General features: G+C 40.1%; 1 pseudogene; it reads right to left on the reverse strand.

Moving 5' to 3' along the window:
- Positions 1-1,203: 1,203 nt before the first annotated feature.
- LOC149104105 (uncharacterized) lies at positions 1,204-11,673 on the reverse strand (annotated as a pseudogene).
- Between the last annotated feature and the right edge of the window lie 5,499 nt (positions 11,674-17,172).

Consider the following 17,172-nt stretch of genomic DNA (forward strand, 5'->3'; position numbering starts at 1 on the left):
CACATTATAAAATAGTAAATAAGTCAAGTTAAATGCTTTGTCTTATGAATAATTAAGGTTTAAAATTGACAGTGGGAGGGCAATGTGTTCGTCACGTAGAAAATAGCGGTAAGGTAGACCTGAATAAACTTTTCAATTCTCAAGAACCAGAAATCAACATACAATTTCTCCTAGCTGTCTTAAAACAGTCTCAAAAAGTCAACTGATGAGAATAAAGAAATAAAGCAACTGTGTAGGATATTGTCTAGATATCAAATCTGACAACATTGCCGAATTTTTTAGCGTAAGTTTAGTCAGTGTATCCATGGATACCATGTGTGTTCCTTGCTGTTTTTAAGGTAGCTCAAGTAGATCTACAGTTCTTGTTCATTTTAGCATAAGACGTTGTTAACTTGACTTTCTATAGAATGATAATAGAATCCTGGTTAACGGATTTTGTGATAAAGTAGCACCCAAATATTGATGGCAACCTATCAAACCCAAAAGATACGAATAGCTTGTGTATATGAAAAGAAATTAAAGAGAGAAAAAACTTGACATAGAGATTTGAAATTTTTGCACTCATTCTTGTTAAACCAGTACGGTTGGTAAATTAGCATATAGTGTCTCAGTACACGTATTTCAATTGTCTAGATAACACTTACACTTGCCTTCTAACTGATCAATAATGATAATTCTTGTCAACAGGTTCACAGAGATTAGACGGATCCGTTAAGAAAATGGGCTGTAGCACTTATCAATATTAAATTCAACCACCTTAAAATAAAGTGTTAAAAAAAGGAGGTGAGCAAAACCTCGAAAAGAGTTGAGTGACGTTTTGGAAAAACATTACTGAATTTTTTAAAGCTATTTAATCAATAAACGAGACTTGCAAAGTAGCTTTCATCAGCATTTTCTTCTCTAAAACAATGTGAATCAACGTACAATACCTAAGTGAATTTTCGTTAAGCCTCTCCTGGTGTTAAGAAGGTGTAAGGGCTAATTAAAGGACTCGCAACTAAGCGCTCTTGAAACCTTCTACAACTTAAGATCATTAAATAACGAAAAAAGATATATAAACAAGCCGCAAACTAAGCTTGCGGCCAAATCTTGTGTCCTTGTCCATTACTTAAATAATTAAACAAAGTATCGTAATCAATAAAGATCTAACCCCCCCCGCCCCCTAATGATCGCAACATGTCAACCCAACATATCCCACCATTGCTACGCGTAACATGTTGCGCGCGCTTCGCCACCCTGTTGATAAGTGTTCCGACATATTACGTGCTGGTGGCTCATACTAGACTAAAACACGAAACACGTCGTAACAGGGTGGCAAAACGCACACAACATGTTGGGAGGAGGAGGAAGAGGTAGTAGGGAGCAGGATGACTCTTTTTCCCTCCTTGCTCCTCCCCAGAGGAGGTAGTAGGGAGCAAGATGACTCTTTTTCCCTCCTTGCTCCTCCCCAGAGGAGGTAGTAGGGAGCAAGATGACTCTTTTTCCCTCCTTGCTCCTCCCCAGAGGAGGTAGTAGGGAGCAAGATGACTCTTTTTCCCTCCTTGCTCCTCCCCAGAGGAGGTAGTAGGGAGCAAGATGACTCTTTTTCCCTCCTTGCTCCTCCCCAGAGGAGGTAGTAGGGAGCAAGATGACTCTTTTTCCCTCCTTGCTCCTCCCCAGAGGAGGTAGTAGGGAGCAAGATGACTCTTTTTCCCTCCTTGCTCCTCCCCAGAGGAGGTAGTAGGGAGCAAGATGACTCTTTTTCCCTCCTTGCTCCTCCCCAGAGGAGGTAGTAGGGAGCAAGATGACTCTTTTTCCCTCCTTGCTCCTCCCCAGAGGAGGTAGTAGGGAGCAAGATGACTCTTTTTCCCTCCTTGCTCCTCCCCAGAGGAGGTAGTAGGGAGCAAGATGACTCTTTTTCCCTCCTTGCTCCTCCCCAGAGGAGGTAGTAGGGAGCAAGATGACTCTTTTTCCCTCCTTGCTCCTCCCCAGAGGAGGTAGTAGGGAGCAAGATGACTCTTTTTCCCTCCTTGCTCCTCCCCAGAGGAGGTAGTAGGGAGCAAGATGACTCTTTTTCCCTCCTTGCTCCTCCCCAGAGGAGGTAGTAGGGAGCAAGATGACTCTTTTTCCCTCCTTGCTCCTCCCCAGAGGAGGTAGTAGGGAGCAAGATGACTCTTTTTCCCTCCTTGCTCCTCCCCAGAGGAGGTAGTAGGGAGCAAGATGACTCTTTTTCCCTCCTTGCTCCTCCCCAGAGGAGGTAGTAGGGAGCAAGATGACTCTTTTTCCCTCCTTGCTCCTCCCCAGAGGAGGTAGTAGGGAGCAAGATGACTCTTTTTCCCTCCTTGCTCCTCCCCAGAGGAGGTAGTAGGGAGCAAGATGACTCTTTTTCCCTCCTTGCTCCTCCCCAGAGGAGGTAGTAGGGAGCAAGATGACTCTTTTTCCCTCCTTGCTCCTCCCCAGAGGAGGTAGTAGGGAGCAAGATGACTCTTTTTCCCTCCTTGCTCCTCCCCAGAGGAGGTAGTAGGGAGCAAGATGACTCTTTTTCCCTCCTTGCTCCTCCCCAGAGGAGGTAGTAGGGAGCAAGATGACTCTTTTTCCCTCCTTGCTCCTCCCCAGAGGAGGTAGTAGGGAGCAAGATGACTCTTTTTCCCTCCTTGCTCCTCCCCAGAGGAGGTAGTAGGGAGCAAGATGACTCTTTTTCCCTCCTTGCTCCTCCCCAGAGGAGGTAGTAGGGAGCAAGATGACTCTTTTTCCCTCCTTGCTCCTCCCCAGAGGAGGTAGTAGGGAGCAAGATGACTCTTTTTCCCTCCTTGCTCCTCCCCAGAGGAGGTAGTAGGGAGCAAGATGACTCTTTTTCCCTCCTTGCTCCTCCCCAGAGGAGGTAGTAGGGAGCAAGATGACTCTTTTTCCCTCCTTGCTCCTCCCCAGAGGAGGTAGTAGGGAGCAAGATGACTCTTTTTCCCTCCTTGCTCCTCCCCAGAGGAGGTAGTAGGGAGCAAGATGACTCTTTTTCCCTCCTTGCTCCTCCCCAGAGGAGGTAGTAGGGAGCAAGATGACTCTTTTTCCCTCCTTGCTCCTCCCCAGAGGAGGTAGTAGGGAGCAAGATGACTCTTTTTCCCTCCTTGCTCCTCCCCAGAGGAGGTAGTAGGGAGCAAGATGACTCTTTTTCCCTCCTTGCTCCTCCCCAGAGGAGGTAGTAGGGAGCAAGATGACTCTTTTTCCCTCCTTGCTCCTCCCCAGAGGAGGTAGTAGGGAGCAAGATGACTCTTTTTCCCTCCTTGCTCCTCCCCAGAGGAGGTAGTAGGGAGCAAGATGACTCTTTTTCCCTCCTTGCTCCTCCCCAGAGGAGGTAGTAGGGAGCAAGATGACTCTTTTTCCCTCCTTGCTCCTCCCCAGAGGAGGTAGTAGGGAGCAAGATGACTCTTTTTCCCTCCTTGCTCCTCCCCAGAGGAGGTAGTAGGGAGCAAGATGACTCTTTTTCCCTCCTTGCTCCTCCCCAGAGGAGGTAGTAGGGAGCAAGATGACTCTTTTTCCCTCCTTGCTCCTCCCCAGAGGAGGTAGTAGGGAGCAAGATGACTCTTTTTCCCTCCTTGCTCCTCCCCAGAGGAGGTAGTAGGGAGCAAGATGACTCTTTTTCCCTCCTTGCTCCTCCCCAGAGGAGGTAGTAGGGAGCAAGATGACTCTTTTTCCCTCCTTGCTCCTCCCCAGAGGAGGTAGTAGGGAGCAAGATGACTCTTTTTCCCTCCTTGCTCCTCCCCAGAGGAGGTAGTAGGGAGCAAGATGACTCTTTTTCCCTCCTTGCTCCTCCCCAGAGGAGGTAGTAGGGAGCAAGATGACTCTTTTTCCCTCCTTGCTCCTCCCCAGAGGAGGTAGTAGGGAGCAAGATGACTCTTTTTCCCTCCTTGCTCCTCCCCAGAGGAGGTAGTAGGGAGCAAGATGACTCTTTTTCCCTCCTTGCTCCTCCCCAGAGGAGGTAGTAGGGAGCAAGATGACTCTTTTTCCCTCCTTGCTCCTCCCCAGAGGAGGTAGTAGGGAGCAAGATGACTCTTTTTCCCTCCTTGCTCCTCCCCAGAGGAGGTAGTAGGGAGCAAGATGACTCTTTTTCCCTCCTTGCTCCTCCCCAGAGGAGGTAGTAGGGAGCAAGATGACTCTTTTTCCCTCCTTGCTCCTCCCCAGAGGAGGTAGTAGGGAGCAAGATGACTCTTTTTCCCTCCTTGCTCCTCCCCAGAGGAGGTAGTAGGGAGCAAGATGACTCTTTTTCCCTCCTTGCTCCTCCCCAGAGGAGGTAGTAGGGAGCAAGATGACTCTTTTTCCCTCCTTGCTCCTCCCCAGAGGAGGTAGTAGGGAGCAAGATGACTCTTTTTCCCTCCTTGCTCCTCCCCAGAGGAGGTAGTAGGGAGCAAGATGACTCTTTTTCCCTCCTTGCTCCTCCCCAGAGGAGGTAGTAGGGAGCAAGATGACTCTTTTTCCCTCCTTGCTCCTCCCCAGAGGAGGTAGTAGGGAGCAAGATGACTCTTTTTCCCTCCTTGCTCCTCCCCAGAGGAGGTAGTAGGGAGCAAGATGACTCTTTTTCCCTCCTTGCTCCTCCCCAGAGGAGGTAGTAGGGAGCAAGATGACTCTTTTTCCCTGGTAATTTATTCATATATTCAATTTAGTTAATTACTCCAGAAATCGTAATAAACAAGGTGCCAATGTTTTTATTAATAAGAGTGATTTTCCTCCACCTTGCTTTGAAGGAGAATTACTTTGCATTATAATTTAGTTGAATCCAAGGTACCTTTTGTATTCTCAAAGCGGAGCGCAATGCCTTAAGAAAATCGTCAGTGAGAGATACCCTTACACGATGTTTTGGGCACAGTGGTTTATGTTTTGGCCACATTTTCCCACTATCTTACTGGGGAATATTGTTCAAAGAGCGTTAATTTCTGTTCCTTAAACATCCACTCCCCTGAATGAAATAATCCCACGTGAGAAAGAAATTTCTTTCATAATCCTTTGCTTTCCTAGGAAGGAGATTTGGAGCGAAGTGTAAGTCTTAACCATAATCTCTTAATCTTTCCTTAAAAGTCAAAAATGGTTATATTTTGAGTAAAACTTCCTCCCAAAGTAATTTTCTTTAAGATGGTCAAGGTTTAGGAAATGGCTGTAAGACTAGACGGCTTATTTGTGCCCATAGTGTCGACACAGTGTACTTTAGTCTTACCGCTACTTCTTAACCTTTAACCCTCTCAGAGAAAAGTACTTTGGGAGGAGGTTTAACTCATATTACAACCCCTTTTTGAACTTTAAAGGACAATTGGAGGATTATAGATGAGAGTTAAACTTCCTCTCCAAATATTCTCTCTAGGAAAGTAAAGGATTATGGATGAGATTTAATCCTCCTTCGCGATTGTTTCATTCAGGGGAGTGGGGGTTTGGGAGGACAGGAATTAAGACTCTTCGAACAATCTTCCCCTTTAAGATGGTGGGGGATTTTTGGCCGAAGATAAACTACTGTGCAAAATGGCTCGTGTAGGGGTATCTCACGATTTTTTGATTATCTGACGATTTTTTTCTGGCATTGCCCTCTGCTTTGGGAATGAGCAATGTTCATTGGATTAAACTGAATTTAAATGCAAAGTAAAGGACAACGACACAGGTTTAACCGCATTCACCTTTCTGGTTCTGCGGCATATTTTTTTTCTACAGTTATTTTCTAAATAATATTTTATCACAGGAAGGTGTGAGAGCGTATTGCCGTCTAATCTTTAATTTGCTCTTTGCACCTTCCTTACAGCAGCTAAGTTTACTTTCGTTATTTGCGAAAATCTCTCTTTTTATTCTTCCCTCATACAGACTTGATATTATATATTCCGCTTCATTTGTTAATCAACTATTCCATCGTAACTTACTATGAGGATCGACAGATTTACGATAAACGGAGTACAGGTGCTTTTCTTAAAGTTTATTTCCAAGCTCAAAGAGAGTTTATTTGAAAGTGTTTCTGCATTTGTCTTGTAGCCAGTTGTTCGCTGTGGTGTATCATTGTTCACTTTCCTTACTATTCCTCAAGCCACCTGTTGATAGAATCAAATATTAACAGTTCATCAGAATGTGTCACGCACAATCAACATGTATTATTATGTGATGAACTGTCGGAGTGAGGGTGCTGCTGCGATACTCTGCTACTTGTTCAATATATTTTTTCCAAATAAAACTTACGATGCTTACATGTATAATGAAATGTTCACAAGGTAACGCTAGCTTTTGGCTTCAGAAAAAAATATATAAACAAATACTAAGCAAAATAAACTAGTTGTTAAATATAGAACTCTTGCTAAATGATTGCCAATTAAATCTCTACACTTTAAAAGGTCTCCATAGTGTTATCGAGGGCAGATTGAACTGTCTTTTGAGTCCATCTTTGAGCTTTGTCCGAGCGATTATCTTTTTTTCTCTAAAATTTCGAGTGCTGTGACAGCAAATGGCCTTGTTTCAGCCTTCTGGAGAACTTGATTATCCATTCAATATTTCTAAATTCCCTTCCAAAACTTCGGTGAAGCGAGAAAAAAATGTCCCTATTTTGCAGACAATCTTCAATCACTGAATAGTAGTGGGTGATCGTACAAGATATACCTTAGCCAATCAGAATGCAGTATTGCATTAGTCTAATCCGTTAGATTTGTACTAGTGATAAAAAGATTACTGTACCGTTGTCAAGCACAATAACTGTTGGTTATTAATTCTTACATAATGATCAAGAGTGATCACAATTAAACGTTTTCATGAAATCATTATGAAGACTGATTGACTTTGTGAATTCTTTTGTTAGAAAACATTTTTGGACCTAAAAATTTTAAAGTTAAAATTGTAAATTTAATTTTCAAAGTTAAAATTTTAACTTTGCAGCAACTATTTACTTCTGCTGGCATGTTGACACGACCTTGTTTCCTTACTTATGATCAACAACACGCTCTGCCTCGATCTGAACCAGTAGGGAAGAAATGACTTGCATTTAATGTCTTTTTTCAGGTTTTCTGAACCGCACTTAACAAATCTTAAGAAAGAAACTGACATATTCATTTCCACTTGTCTTATTCGCATCCTTGGATGGGCCGTGGCTCAATATTTCTCTGCAAACTGAAGTCGAGTGATACAAACTTAAGCCCTGCTCCGCTGTGTTAAAACTTGGTTGGATTATCTCTTACAGAAAACAGCACCTCTTGTTAAAGATGGTTTTTCATGTTTTTGGTATCCTTAAAGGGACACAGTGGGCTTTGGGACCGCGCTGACCTGGACACTAGTTTTCTTACTTTGAAAAAGTTCACCTCAACCTGAAATCGAAAATACTCGTCGAGTACATCTAGAAATCCGCTTCAATCTTCGCAGTGTTTTGCTTGATTTTCAATCGTTTACTGAAAAACCTGTTTTTGAGTGGGCTTTTGCTCATCCTTTGATAGTTTTTTATCACATTTGGTTTAAAACAGTATGGATCGTGTGTCTGTGATATGCAAATTAACTATGAAATCAAATGGTATCTAATGCGCATGTGCTTCAGCTGACTGTGTCCCTTTAACTTTTAATAGGGTACCACTGATTCATGCTTCAAAAGTATTGATATTATTGATAAAAGAATGTAAAACTGAAAAATCAGCTTCTGCAATCTTTTCAAGGCACTAGGCGTTTTTTTAAGCTTTTCGAAATATATGAATTGATTATGTCGTTCTCAAACCATTTTATCAGCCTAGCGTTTTTGTCAGTAGCCTGACATCACCAAGTCCAATTACATCCTTTGCAGGGACAGGGTCCGGTACTTCTTTTTTTTTTTATTAGGTTACGTCGGTCCTTTCAAATTGACCTTGTGTTTTCACTGCTTACCAAAGCGTCGCTTATTTAACTATCAGAAACCATAGTACACTTGCCTGCCAAGGAGTTGAAAAACAAATATTGCTTCGGAAACAACATCAAAACTCGATCTGCTATTACCGACCAGTTAAGAAATAGACTTACAAATGCGGGGTAAAAATACAGCCTTTATCAGCAATGATGTGAAATGATATCCTGCTGCAAATTATCAACGACCTGTTAACATGTCCACGACTAAATTTCCTCACGGTTACGTGTTTGATTCTCGGTTCCAGTTTCTTATAGGTCATCGATACAATTTCAAGCATATCCTTAAGACAGTTGTATTTGTTCAAAAAATAGTTTATAGAGGAAATGGTTAAGAATCCCAGCAAACATCAAAAAAGCAAACAAACAGGGTAAGAGTTATGTTGGAAGGTCTTTGACCCTGTACATCTTTTTGTTTTATGCTCCTAGACTGCGCATGAATTACGTAATCGCAATGTTTCTATTGGTTAGTTCTATGAGGACACATAACCACTTTTTGCACTTTTTCCACATTTTGTGCAGGGTCAATCTCCCCTACCCCCCCCCCCCCCCCTCAAATAAGCCAACAAAAACATACAACAAAGAAATTTACCATTATTCATAACCATTTCCCTCTATTAACTATGTTCAAATGTATTGTGTTTAAGTACTTTCTTATCTCATTTTAAGTATTGCCATCGAAACAGGATTTAGGTCAATGCTCTTTCCAGTATCTTGATAAAGTGAAAACGCAGGTCAATATAAATAACTAAACTTGGTAACTCCTTGTTAAAACAATCAGGGAACGTTTTGTTTCGTCAATTAGTTCATTGCTTTTCTTGACGTTCCTGTGGCAAACAAGCACACTCAAAGGTGTTTTACGAATTTTGGTGTACTTTTCTAAGTTCAAGTCTATGTTTTAGAGATTTTTTTGGTTTTTACAAAGTCTTAATTAAAAAAAGAAAAATCTGAATCGCCATATGTTTTAGTATTTTCAAGCTTTTTGACATATTTGCAAAATTGTGAAATCCGAGATGGAGGTCCTTTTCGAAAGCACGATATCATTTTTACCTGACAAGTTATTGCACGAAAATTAACATTTCTAGATGATTAAGCACCACATACTGCATATATGTTTTATCACTATACCGCATTTATAATTTGATAAACATGGAAAGAGACACTCTCAGTTAACCTTCACCCTTTGCATGTTCTAAAATTTGTTTCATTTTTAAGAACTCCATATAACAGATGAAAAGCATAGACGAATATGATTAAAATTCAAAAGGTTTGTTCAAAAGTTCCAAAGCAAAATTTAAACCTTAATGATAATTATGTCTTGAAACTTTTCCTCACTAATACTGCTTGTAAATACTTTTTGTAAAATCACGGTTCCTGCACTAAGTGAGACTAGTTTCTAACTTCTGATAATAACGTTTTTCAATGCAATAACTTTTTACTAATCTTCCCTATGTCGAATCGATGTGACAATTATACACTGAGTTGCTAAAATGAGCTTAGATCAGGAGCCATAATCGGGGACGGAGACCGTAAGCACGCGCCATTTCTAGTACTGGGGCTGTCCCTATGATATAGGACGATTTTTTTCATTTTTAGAACAAGTTGCGCCATCGTGTGCGGAAAGTGCGCGTACATGCTGCGAGGATTTTTGCGGTTGTAGCGCGGGAGAAATGGCATCCGAAACTACCGACATGTTTTATGCTTTTGGCCCACAACTCAATACATTTATGTCTGTTGGAATTTTGCTAAAGTATTTTCGTCGTAAGCTGCTTCAATTCGACTGAAGTAAGGCAGTGTCGAATTTAGGTATGTCCCGTTTTTTTTCACTCAGACCAAGTTGTGTTCCGCTGCTTCTTTTACAAGAGTTCCACATTACTTTACTCAAAATTTCACATATGCTGAAGATTAACAGCTTTTCCGTAACACAGCAAAAAAACTATTTGGAAAAATTTGGATATTGCAGCGTTTTAGGACTTCAAAGTTTCCCTCCTCTTGCCACACGCTTGCGGAGATTTCGCCAGAGTCTATCGCCACCGAAAAGTAGTAAAAAATTGCAAGTTTTCATTTCCCCTGAATTGTAAGCAACACTTGACATTTCATCAAGGCCCAATAAGTTTACGTCTGTAGATACGGCTAGGCTTTGTTTGCGTAAAAATTCAATAAATTGTCTGATGTCGATGAATAAGAGCGCCCGCCGATGCGTGTTTTGTACAGTCAGTAAACATGACAAATTGGACTTCCGCAATAATATCTCCTGTTTTTAAATATGTTCAAGGTTGATAAATGTTTGAGAACATATTAAACTGCTTAGCTGAAAATATGTGAATACAGCAGGAATAATCAGCAAAGTTACGATGAGGCTTTCTTTATTCAACTCGAATAACGGTTTCGATTTTGTTGGCTGAGTTATCAAAACTCCTTGTCTATTTTATTTTCGCAGCTGTGTAAAATTTCACTACGTTGAAGAAACACACATGATAGTAGCCTTTTGGCGTTGGTGAAAATTGTCGCAGAATCTCAGCACAAAAGATAACGAAAGAAATCTTTGTCAAGATTTGTTGACAATTAGCTACAATTGAAAACACCGACTCGGGCTTTAAAGTGCACGCCCTGGAGCTACTTGTACGCGTCAGACTTTCCTTCAAAAAACTTTTGCAAACTTGCCAAACGAGCAGAAATAATAAGGAACTATCAAAAACAGGTTTTGGTTATGATTAAGCACTGTTTGAGAAATTCACAAATTACCTCGATACCAGAGTAGAGAGGCTTCTTACATAAACTTTATTCTTTAAACAACATCCACGCGAGAGCCCACGACGTGTGCGTGGATCCGCGCGGATGTATGTCGTCAGGGTGGCGCAATTTGTTCTAAAAATAGCAAAAGTGCCCCATATCATTAGGTGCGCGCAGATCCCGAGACTTACGGTCTCCGTCCCCGGTTATGGCTCCTGCTTAGATTGAAGATTGTTTATTTTTTACGAAAAACGACATTCCAAGGAAGCGGGAAACTGCGCGTGCAGCAATTAACATACTATGAAAATTTAAAGCTTTCTAAAGTTTTCGATTCTATTTTATCTATTTTCCATTTCATTATTACATTTCATATGTATAAACAGTAGTTTTGACACCTTTTGACCTGTGTACTTGTTTTATTTATCTATTTTTCTCAGGGTCCACTTTTTTTTTTTTCGCTGTTTGTTTTAAAATGTAACGACCATTACTTCAATTTATCATTTCAGCTACCCTGCGAGACTAGCGTCACGTATTTATTCTGGCTGGAATGTTATTTGTTCGTTGTTTGTTTGAATACTGACACAAAAACTTTATTCACGTGCAACAAACTGTTGTTTTCTTGAGAAAAAGAAAATACTCAAACTACACTTTGAAATCCATGTCAGTGAAACATCGCTACATCGAAAACATGACATTTCTCTCAAGGCTTGAGTGCACTTGTGCCCGGACATGCAAGTACGTATCGAAACCAAACAACCAGCTTAGTTCCTTCCCCCCGAGTGGGGGATAGGGCCAGAAACCAAACAACGCTCGCAAATATTTTCAGTCACCTGAAAAATTAATTGTGTTTTCTCTGTTCTAAACGTTAATTTTCCATATTAAATGGTGTAGCAAGACACTAGTTTACCCTAGGCGATGATATTTTTTCATTCACCTCCATGTTTAACATTGTACTTATATCAGTTATACAGACAAAAAAGTGGTGCATGTTTATATAGATTTTGGTCAAGCTTCGAACATTGATGACCAAAAAATGATCGTGTTTAACATTGTTAACAGTGTTTACCAAAGCGCAAGTAGAATTGTCATGCCGATAAAGTCACGAGCTCTATCAGTCGTTATAAATTAAGTTGCTGTTCGTTCTTGAATGCCTGACAATATTATTTTAAAACACATTTGATTTTGAGCAATTCCTTCTCTAAATGAATCGCCTTTAAAGTTCATTTGCGGCCTCGTATAAGGAAAGCATTGTTCGCACTGCAAGTTATCATTGTACTATTAAACTGGAATTGTTCTCGTAAATTGTCGTACATGGTTCTCTGTCTGCAGCATAAGTGGATTACTTCCTTAAATCTTCGTTCGCAAAGCCAAGCCGAGAGTGAGCTGAAATGCTTCTTTAGAATCTTTGTTTTTCACAATGTTTATATCAAAATAAATTTGTAACAATTACTAGTACCACCACCACGTTTTTATTCTGTTAAATTTGAATTCCAAATGTCAGGAAAAAGCACTTCAATTTTGCATTGCGGAGAATATTCGGCCGTTTCAAGTCGTCCTTTAAAATAATAAATCGCGATTTTCAACCTTTCACTTCAGTCTTAAACTCAAATATTTATTTTCCCAATTGATTGTCATACATTTCTTTTGTTCTTAGTTTATGAATTTGGTAACATTGCCTTTGTAACATACTTGAAAACGCAACGAGGTACGATGACGTTATATTTTGATCACTCTTGGACTGAATCCGTAAAATGGTAAACGACTAGAGAAACAAGAAAACGACTTACCTGAAGTAAAATATTTCCAGGCCAGGGTCCAAGAGCCAGTACACTGCAATCGTTTCTTTGAAAGGGCATTAAACCTAGAAAGAAAGGAAACATCGACAAATAGCTGGTTAATATTGATATGGGACTGTATCACTCAACACTTACTGTTTTCTCGATGTTCTTACGAAAGTTGTAATAATTAACACCACCATGTTGTTTATTCTGTTAACTTAGATTCCATTATGTCAGTGGACAAGTCTCCAATCTTCAAGTAAAATTCTTCTTACTAGTTACAATATACCCTGATTCCAATATTTTCTCTCCAACTGAGATACTTATAACAAGGGTCAGGAAGGCATTTATATGGTCAGACTCGGATCACTCTTTGGACTGACACCGTTCAATGGTAAACAGAGAAGAAAACGACTTACCTGAAAAAGGTGTTTTCAATGGCTTTCAACTTGAGCCAGGCTTCGAGAGCTTACACATTTTGATCTAGCATGGCTACACTTTCTGTTGAAACGATGTTTGCATTCAACCTGGTGATAAAAAGAGCAAAAAACAACAAATTAAATTACTTTTCAACGATTATCGGATCCCCAGTTGTGTTAATTTCGAATATTTGCCCCTAAATACACATTTACAGTGCTTTTCTAAAGCATTACTTTATTGAAATTGATGAACAAATCTCTCGCAATCGTGTCACTTTTAAGAATTCGTTCGGACATCAGAACAATTCCTCATTGCCCAACCGGTATCTGAGAGTTTATGGGTTCGAATCCCGTCACGGACTGAGGTGTTCAATTCTTTGTCCCACGCTCACCACAGGATCAAAATTTCATCTTTCACTACTCCCGATTAGATTTCTCTACAGGATACTTGGACGAGGTTGGTTTTCTTTGGTTAAGTTTGCTTTGAGGGTTTAGTGAAGATGCTTTATATCTGGATAACTATACAATGCTACTTTGCTTGTTTGAGTATTGATCTATTTGTGTTCTTCACTCGATATTCTTTGAGATATTTGTCTCTGAAATTATATATTTCAGCCATCAAATTGTTATGGTACAAAGTGTATGGCATTCGCTTTCGCTCAGAAATAATCTGTTCGTCCTACCGAATAACGGCCATCGTCCTTTGAACGAAGCCATTTGGCTGTGAGAAACTAAATAAAAGAGATTTTAAACTCCTTAGCCGATGTTTCTTTCATCTTTCTATTTCGCTTTACTCGCTAAACTTAAAACTCGGCAGACCACCGAGACGTACTCTCCCCAGACCTTTACAGTCACGGCAGCCGTTGTAGCACCAGCCGTAGTGATTTGCTTAAACTCCCTGCTGATAAGGAGAGGACGGAGCTCCAAAGCTGAACACGGCTGCTCATAATGGTTACATTTCCTTTGAATACCCCTGTGTTCGTCTAGTGCCAGAAGGAGAGAGAAAACTGTCAAAAAATATATTTAGTAGGTCAATCAGTTCGGTAGTTAGAAACCGGCCATATAACGTAACATCGGTCAATATCGCCTGCATTAACAAATTTCTTAATGTTCCCCTAGAATTATGTTATTTGAAGTGAGGTAGTTTAATGTTCTCGCAAGAATTCAAAGCAAGTTTGTTCAAAATTGGTGCTATTCGTCAAGCAATTTCTGATTTCACAAAAATGTAAACAATTATGAAAACACGAAGATAAATGAGCAATAACCACAAAGACAATTATAACACAAATCTGCCTTTATGTCTGAAATTCTAACGAAATATTTTGATATTACTTACCCGAAAATGTATCAGAAATCACTCCTGAAGTAAAGGACAAGAATGGCTGTATAACAACTCAACAAAATCGCTCCCAAAGTAAAACTGACTAAATTAAACCCCAATTAAAACCTTCACGAGCAGTTAGTTCAGCAATTGTATTGAAACAAACTGTTCCTGCATGAGAAAAGGATTTAAATGCTCAGGAAATATTATTGACGTAACTTTAAAACAGTTGATATTAAGTCAGTCAGATCCTCATACCCTTAGCAACTCAGAGCATCAGAGCAATGGACAACAAGCCGGGTCTAAAACACAGGTCACATTCCACAGGTCAAGAGTAGAAATCCCTATTCTACTGATGAATAGCTATGCCAAAAGTTTCCCCTCGATCTAAAAAAACATTTTCGCAGAGTGCTAGGTTTAATTAGGGCTAAGAAACTGAATCTTGGTGCTGTTTATTTATCTGTAGCACAGTGACCTGTGCTCTGACCTGTGGAATGTGACCCGAAGTACAGACCCGCCGTGGACAACATAAAACAGGTACAAAAACGACGAACGAGAGAGCTAGTAAATTAACTTATTTCTGAAATGTGGTATTCAGTAAGAAACTTTCAAACCTGCTATTCCGATGTGCTTGTCTAAACGAACTTGGTAATTCTTTATTCCGAAAGTTTCACACCCTCCCAGTATACAACAATTTCTTTACTGTGTGCACTTAAAAAAATGCTCAACGAAATGGTTGTACTACACCAATAAACTGCGAGAAAGGGCAAGCGTAGCGAAACGAAGCGAAAAGCTAACAAGGACATGAAAAGAGAAAACGAAAGCGTATACTTATCTGCGAAGGGGAGTTCGTACATCGACGAAGATGCTGGTTCAACCTTCACATCACACGACGGTTTCTGACACTAAAATGAACAGGATGTCCTTTGAGACTTCCTTACATACACGATTAAAATTCATTCCACCCACTAGAAAAGTGTTTGCTGCATCAGAATATTTCACTGAGATTTCTGTGCGTCAAACAATAGAGCATACAATGATATCAATAAAAAATATCGAATAAAGCACGCACTCAGTCGCCAGTTATTTTCTTCTAAAAAGTACAGGTATTTCAAATGAAATTCGTTGAATAGTTTTCAAGAAGTTGACTCTTGAAGTCCTCTGTGATATCACTGAAATCCCCAAGGAAAGACAGAACATGTGTCTTCGGGAGCTTGAAATTCATCGTCGTGTTTTAAATGCACAACGTGTCTTATACTCAGTTGTGTTGGCATTTTACAGAGCCAAGCCCTGTAAACTGAAGGTGTCAGGTGTTTACCAAGATAGGCACGGAAGGCGTGCTCAGACTATTCGGTGACAACACTGGGACTGTAAAATTGTGTAAAATCAAAAAATATAAACATATCAAAAATAATTCTGTAAATTTATTTAACATCAATTCTGTCTTGAATTCCAAACATGATTTGTTACCCACAATGCAAGGATTTGAGTTAGAGACAAAACTAGAGGGCCAGAACAATGCTTTTTCCTGACAGTTCCCTTGATAAAAATAAAATTTCTCTAACCAAATATATAACACATAGTAACGGTTTCTAGCCTGCTTTCAGGGGGCAGCCCTCCTTTCCATCCATTCATTATGACTGACAAGATTTTAACAAATTTTCCTTTTTCATAGGGAAAATGTCTTTTTCCTGACCATTTCCTGACCTTTAGTAGCGTGTCTAAAAAACTCGAATAGCGAATAGCGAATGGTGGCGAACAGTCACGGATAGTGGCGAATAGTCGTCAATAGTCACCGCTTTAGTTCAGCACTGATCTGGATTCGTTGAAACTGATCACGTGACAAAAAACAATAAAATACGAATGTGAGGCAAGTGCTTTGTGATTAGTTTATCAATTAGCTGAAAAGACACAAACGAGCTGCTCTGATAATCAGTTATAAAAACAACAACATCTAAGCTACATCTTGCGTTAATTAATTATCCAAACAAGCATGAGAATTTCAGGGAATTTATCACCTTGTCTTCTCAGGACTTAGGCTAGGGTCGACAGTAAGAAGACAGAAAACACAAGGATAACCTAATAAAGACGTATTTACGCTTTTGCAGCGGTGAAAACAGAAGAAATTACGTTTAGAAACACCTTTTCTACTGATAAGCATCCATGCTTTTTATCGGGAAAATTGGGTACCAAATTCCCCCCAACTTGGCCACTATTTGCCACTATTTGTCCACTACTTGCCACTATTCGCGACTGTTCGCCACTATTCGAGACTGTTCGTCACTATTCGCACTATTCGAGACTGTTTGTACTATTCGCACTATTCGCTATTCGCGACTATTCGCTACTTGGGTTTTCCAGACAACCCCTTTAGCAACCCTGCCTCTGAATTCGTGTTGTCGGTATTTTCACAACTTTAGCGAGAAACACTTACAATTCTCAGGCAATTACTGAGAGACATTAAAATCTACTGAAATAAAGTGTATTTGGTCAAGTTGCCTTTAATGATCTCAGTTGAAATAAAATAATACCAAATGACTGGTCTGGCAAAAATATTGGCACGCAAATCAGTAATGGCTGATGCACCGTTTAGTAACTGTGGAAATCAAGAGACTGCATACACTAAAATTCTGTTGGAAAGCCGTCAAATTACAAACTTGGTATGTCAGCGTAAGTTGTCAACGGCCACACAAACGTCTATAGAAAAATACAAATTGAAATATATGTTTTGAGACAGGTTTCGAAAACGTTTTTTACGATAACTGCAGAAATTCGATCCATCCTCGAAGTATAGTCTGTGATTACTGGTGATTACTTATATATATGTTGAGTATTAAAAACTGCAGTTATTTAGAAACTTTCTAATTGAAGACACATTTTACAGGTGGTCTCATGACCTTTCTCCCTCTAGAATTATGGTCTACGGGAAGAGGATCTGAAATGGTAAGACTGCCATTATTGGACCTCTGACGTCAGTATGGGAGTTGTAGCATGGAGTTCAAACAAGGACGCTGTTTCCACCGTAAACGATACGATACGATACGATACGATACGATACGATACGATACGA

Source organism: Orbicella faveolata, unplaced genomic scaffold (genome assembly GCF_042242905.1).
Source record: "Orbicella faveolata isolate gen_17 unplaced genomic scaffold, um_ofav_v1 contig_35, whole genome shotgun sequence".
Taxonomy (NCBI): Eukaryota; Metazoa; Cnidaria; class Anthozoa; order Scleractinia; family Merulinidae; genus Orbicella; species Orbicella faveolata.